General features: G+C 35.0%; 1 long non-coding RNA gene across 1 annotated transcript; it reads right to left on the bottom strand.

Annotated features, from left to right (window-relative positions):
- Positions 1–3,284: 3,284 nt before the first annotated feature.
- On the bottom strand, positions 3,285–5,706 carry LOC146905115 (uncharacterized). The gene is made up of 2 exons (XR_015019401.1): positions 5,288–5,706; positions 3,285–3,522 (listed from the first exon to the last, which is right to left on the bottom strand). It is a non-coding gene; the product is annotated as an uncharacterized LOC146905115 (long non-coding RNA).
- Positions 5,707–6,797: the final 1,091 nt, after the last annotated feature.

Here is a 6,797-nt window from a genome sequence, read left to right as displayed (position 1 = left end):
CTGCAGCTTTATGGAAATCACTTTTGACGAGCCTTGAAACTCCGTCTTCAGAATATCCCACGCATCTTTGGCCTTCTTAACACCAAATATTCTAGGATAAATGGCTTTACTTACACCTTGCTGGATGATTCTCAATGCTGTAGCATTTTTCTTCACATTCTCCTTGTATTCATTCTCTTTCTCTGCAATCGAGGAAGCGTTTCTTCGAATTGGGCGTTCTTCGTATCCGTCTTCAACCACATCCCACAGATCTTGAGAGATAAATATAGTTTCCATTTGAGAATTCCAGTAATCATAGTGTTCACCATTGAAAACTGGAATTTGATTTGTTGTGTAAGAGAAGATTGAATTTGAATTTGACGTTGCCATTCCTTTTTTTTTTTTTTTTGAAATAAACCAGGCTGCTCTGATACCAAAACTGTTGGAGAAAGAGGAAGAAAAGGAACAGAAAACGTGACAATTATGGAATGGCAGCAATAGTTCTTTTCATTGCAATGCATTGACAATACATAGAACCTCTAGTTATATTGATGCATAGAAAGTTCTAGTAAATAAGTGAATGCATCTAGGAATATTAAATGACAGTTATCACCAGCAAGCTTGCTTTTAGGTTTTACGGTTTCTTTTTAGAAACTACCAAACGCCTTTGTTTCGTCAAGCAAGCAATTCCCAGTGCTACAGGAAATGAAGGTCATAACGGTGAGAACCACACTAAAAGTGATGATGTTAGGATAAAAGTGGCCTAGAAGCTGAATTGTGTTATTAACCTTATGTTGTGAGCTTTAGTGTGGTTCTCAGTTCATTTTGGAAATCTAGAGGTTTGTACATATCATGGTAACTGGTAAGTTCGAGAATATGTAACATTGCTTTGTTTTTATCACGCCTCAAAATTTCAACTTTGTATTACATCATGGACTTTTTACTCTTCTGCTATGTTTGCTTTTATTAATTGGGCAACTCGTTGGTGCACGTCTATCGGCTACTTAATAGATAGATAGATACAAAATGTCCCACACGGAGGATGGAGGATACTCAATAAGCTAATAGGATAGTAACAATTTGAAAGCAAACAAGTCCCACATTGGAAAATTTTGTGAAATGTAGAGAGGGAGTGAGCTATAAAACCAACGTATGACATTATATGTTTGATATACCTCATTTTGCTTTATTCACAGAATGGTGTACAGCCTTTTGCTTGAGTTGGGGGTTGAGAACTTATGAGGAGATAGTCTTTCACAAATTTAAGACTTTAAAATTTGTCAACCCTCTCTTCTTATAACTTTTTGCACTCCTCATCTTAATTAGTGTTAAAATTTATCCCATTAAACTTCGCTCCTCTTATACAAATAGGGCCTTATTGGATAGACTAATGTATGAGCTTATGAAAAAAAATAAGTAAATAAACAAGCTTTTATAAGTTCTCTCTAACAAAAATTATATCTCCATAAGATGTTTTTTCATAAACTACCTTGACAAGTTTATGAATAATACACAAAAGCTAATTTATTTGCATAAGCTGTTTTGCGTATGCTCACAAATAAGCCATTCCAAACGGCTTAAATTTTTTGGGGATCAATTTCTTGCTTCTCCAATCTCCTCACACACAAGGGAGTTGGTGTGCTGACATGCTATTGTTTTAGAGAAATGCCTTCAAACATCTACAGTCCTATTAATAGTAAAGACTGCTTAGTAAATAAGCTGCGCTTATTTTGTTATTATGAATATATTTTGTTATTTGTAATTTGTTTATGTCATCACAGTATATGCATTATGCGGCAGGTTGTTACAAAACAGAACTATAGAATTCTGTGAACGTTTTGTTTCTAAGGACTTAGCTTCAATTAGCTTCAATAAGTTATCAATTAGGATTTATCTTGAAGAACTTATTGAAGCTAATTTCTTATAACTCTTTTGTATCTTTCTTTGTAAAAAACTAATTGATAATGGATACTAGAGAATCTTGTCATTCATTGAATCGATTGTGATTTTGCTTTACAATTGATTTTTAAATTAGATCTAGATATGCTATTGTTTTTGTTGTTAAGAACTATATTGATTATTGGTTGCCATTGATACTTCTCCCACACATCTAAGTTTATTAATGTGATTTAGATTTACCAAATTCGCAACAATTTTCTTAATTAAGAGAACTTAATATTTAAAAGTAATTACGTCCATAATAATAATGATTCATATATTTAGCACCATGCTAAGTAACTAGGTACCTCCATAATGGAGGAAATAAGTTGAGTGCTTATAAATAATGTTATTGAGGCATTCGCAGTTCACTTCACTTTTTGCGGAAAGCATAGTAACAATAGACAAAAAGTCCCACATCGAAAACTTTCAACAATATTAGAGAGTAAGTTTGCTTATAAAAGCAGCGCATGAGATCCTTGTAGTGTATTACTACTCTAATGAGTTGATAGGTGAATGAGAACTTATCTGCAAGTGAAACCTGGTTGATGTGAAATTTGAAATTAAGGGAATACTATGTTTCAAATTTACCATTTACCAGGTTTTTTTTGCTTATAACTTCTCTAATGCCTGTGATAAAAAAGAAACGTTACTTAAAAGATCGTGATAGCAAGCTGTCTTAATCATTCAAAATTGTGTAGCAACTGTCTTCTCTAAGGCTTTATCTTGAAATATTTAGTGCTAATGGCTATTTCATGCTATCAAATACTTTATTAATAACATTATTAAACGCAATAGTATATTCACTATTTGATGCTTTATTTATTTATTGAATATTAAAATCAACCTACTCAACAATCTTCTCCTTTGCAAACCCAATATTATTGTTCGAATATTTATGAATGAAATCCAAGAGATAATTAGTATAACAGTAGTGATTCCTTCAAAAAAAAAAGTATAACAGTAGTGATTAATTTTTTGGTGGTGGTCGGGGTTTGAACCCCGAACCATGCAAATATTATGCATTGTCCCTACCAACTGAGTTAAGCTCACGAGGACAACAGTAGTGATTAATTAACACAATGATGTTGGGATCAAACACTTCAACGATATTGTCTTCCTCCTTTTACTATTATCTTGTATCTCAACAAATTACCTTTCTAATTGCTTAAAATTAAAAACAGTCTCTTTTTGTTTTGTTTTTTTTACAGTAAAGATAGGATTTTTTTGAATCAGTAAATTTTATTAAACAATCAGATCCCTGCTCAAGACAAACAGAGACCGGTGGAACTGAGAATACAAACAAAAGGCGCCGGTCTGAATCGACCTGCTCTGATACCAATTGTAACACCCATACCAGACGTATCTAGAAAGTCTGGCACGCGCGTTAATATTAGTACTGGATACATTAAAATATACAACAATTAAAAACTTCGAATGAATAATATTTACATCAAGTTACGTTCGTAAAAATCATAATACAATACAACTCATCCATACATAAAAATACATCCTTGATGTCCATAATGTCCTGCAGCTTTACGAACGAACTCTTGAAGTAATATCCATCCGGCTCCGCACATACATAATCATCATCCTGCTTATCTGAAACAAATAAGGATTGGGATGAGACATAATGTCTCAGTGAGTTCCCCTAAATCCTAGGCTATAGGCAACCTCAAGGGGAAACCTACGGTCACCACGTGTCTACATTACAACCTGACGGTTGATTATACGTGTGTGGGGACATGCATACTTAGACGGTAGTGCATATTAGGGCCGTCATAGTCATATCTCACTTGTTATAGGCTTCTCACCTATACATGTCATGGCGGTCGAGGGGGAACCTAAAACCGCATTGCCAAGATTACACTTTATGTATCGAGGCCTAATCCTAACATAATCATGACACGATGCTAAACCGGACGATTAGGGGAACTTAAGATCGTCATCGGTATCATGTTCATAGCTTGCTATATACATAACTTATACTTGTCTTAAAGCATCTAATGCTCTTATTCCCATACATAATCGTACCTGAGTTCATACATGTTCATAATCATAATCGTAACATACATAAACGTACTTAAGTTCATTCATATTGGTTAGCGTTGAACAAACAATGTTATCTTGATTCATTTTACGGATAGTCCCGGGTGGAGTAACCCCGAAATCAATCCCATACATGACCGATGTACGTACATCGGACTCCCTCGGTGTCGTGCGCGTCCCTTGCGGCTTGAACCGTTCCCCTTAGGTCGAGAACCTCCCGTATCCCCCTGGCGTGGATAACAAGAGACACGAACACCTACGTCTTGCTTACTCAGTGACATGCGGGTCCCTTACGGCTTGAATCGTTCTCATAATGAGAACCCCTTGTATCCCCCTGATGTGGATATCAAGAGACATGTCACCTACAATTATTAAATCATAGTCTTGTCGTGCATATAAGTTAAACATGTACATACTTGATTGTTTACCTCGGAACCTTAATCGAACCGATTAGTGGTAAACTCTTACTGGTTCATATTAATACCTAATCATGGTGGAGAGACTAACTAGTCAAACCACGGCTTACGTACTTGCTAAATCATACTAGCTCTTGTGCAAAGAGATTACACTTCGCGTCTTATCATTCTAGGGATTCTTGCTATATTCTAGTTCTCGACTAGCTAAGCCGAGGCTCTACATACATTCCCTTTCTTAGTTCATTGCTACCCCATCATGCTTAAACTCTCTTGAGTCATCTTCGTGACCCATGTTAAATTGCCATGATTATCGATTCAAGTTCTATGGATGATTGGTACATTTTCTATTAATTCCGAGGACCCAAAATGCCATAACCCAAGTAACAAACCATTTAGAAATTCTAAGTTTTAACCAAGACAAGTTGGTTCCAGTTGTAAAATAGGTGAAAACAGTAAAAATATACGTCAACACGATCGCATCGGACCCCCACACGACTGGCCCCAAGCACCCGAGCACAAAACAACACAAAAGTTGCCCTGTCAGGGGCGCCTGGCGCCAGAGAGTGGGCGCCTAGCGCTGGCCTCTCTGACTTTGGGCGCCTAGCGCCCTTGTCCAGGCGCAGCGCTGCGAACCTGCGTGTTTCGGCTGCGGGTTCGTGGCATTTTCGACCCAAAACTCCAATTTTTGATCTCCTAAATGTACCAACTCATTCCAAACATTGTTAACAAGTTTATGTACTAAAAATAGCTTACAAGAACATATATAAGATCAAGTTCCATGGCAATTTATCATGTAATCACAAGGCATGGCTTTAGGTTCAATAAAATGTCATAGAAGCTAAACTAGCACAAAACATGAATATCCAACCCCAAAGGTAGGTTACTCTACCTATAGAACTCACCTCTAATGTTTGCACTTGACCCCCAAGCTTTCAAGCATCCTCATCACTTCACATATTGAAACTTAGCTTGCTTCCAAAGCTCTAAGTATCACAATCCATACTCTAGCTCTTCAAGCCCACTTCAAATCATCTTTCCTTTAATTCTTGACCAAGAAGGAACCTTACCAAGCTCAAACCATGCTCCAATCATCACCCTATCTTCTTGAGATTCTCTTGGTGATGAGAAGTAAGGAAATCAAACCAAATCCCAAGCTCCCAAGTAACTAAAGACCTTGAAGGAATCTTATACAACATGATTCATGATTTTGGAAGAAGTTTGAGAAGAATTGAGGAAGAGAAAGAGGGAAGGAGGGCGTGTGAGTTCTAGAGAGAGGGGAGAGCAATTGCCAAACTCAAACCCTAGAGAGAGAAAGTGAATGGAAAATGAATGATTTTGAGACCAAATCCAAATAAATATCCTTTGGCGTGAAAATACCACTTTGCCCTTGTCTTAAGCGTTTTTAAAACGACTCTGATATTTTTCCCGTATTATGCTGACATGTCATAAAATATCTCCCACTACTTACTTTCCATGAACTTTCGTCCTCTGATAAATTTAACAGATAAAATTTCCATTAGCTGACGAGCGGGATGTTACACATGACTTGTCAAATTGATTGAACAGTTTGCGTCATTCATATTTAATAGCTCATCAGACATACCTTGATAAAAATTTAACGTATAAATTATGTGAAATTCAACATGAATTCTTCAATCGGACCTTGTTTATGATATTCATGAAGCATCTAAATTTGACCTTATAAAGTTTGATTTTCAATGATCAATTAGTTGTCATGCATGAAATGGTAGAGTAAGAAACAAAATCATGGCTTTGCAAAAAAAGAAATACACTCAATTTAAATTTAAAAAATGTAGGATGTCAAGAGAGGACAATTAGTTCACTCACTTGAATTATTAAGTGTGAAGATCTATTTAGTGGGTGATTAATATGTATCTCTGATGACATTCTTTGATCCTGCTCAAACCATGAATCTCATAACCAATCTCATCTAAACTTTCATAAACCAAAAAAAAAAAAGGAATGACCGATAATCTCATAAAAAAGAAAAGAAAACAACAATTGAAATTAATTTATTTGTAAAAAAAAAAACATTTGATTTTTTTTAGGGATAATATTTTTTTTTGATATTAATTTAATTAAAATGTAACAATTTTTATTTTTATTATTATTATTATTATTATTATTATTATTATTATTATTATTATTATTATTATTATTATTATTATTATTATTATTATTATTATTATAAAATAAAATAAAAGGAAAAAAGCATGGAAGGATTTTATTCCATACTTGTAGCCTGTAGGTAGCTCAGTAGCTGCATAGTGACAATTTGAAAACAAAAAACAAGTCCCACATCGGAACTTTATTAAATATAGTGAGTGAGTTTTGCTATAAAACCAACGTATGGCATCATTCATAGTTACACTGTTTAGCTGTTGAGTTGAT

The sequence above is a fragment of the Medicago sativa genome, chromosome 7 (genome assembly GCF_051527215.1).
Source record: "Medicago sativa cultivar Bolivia chromosome 7, Bolivia_mono, whole genome shotgun sequence".
NCBI classification, from domain to species: Eukaryota; Viridiplantae; Streptophyta; class Magnoliopsida; order Fabales; family Fabaceae; genus Medicago; species Medicago sativa.
This window is presented reverse-complemented; position numbering and strand designations above follow the sequence as displayed.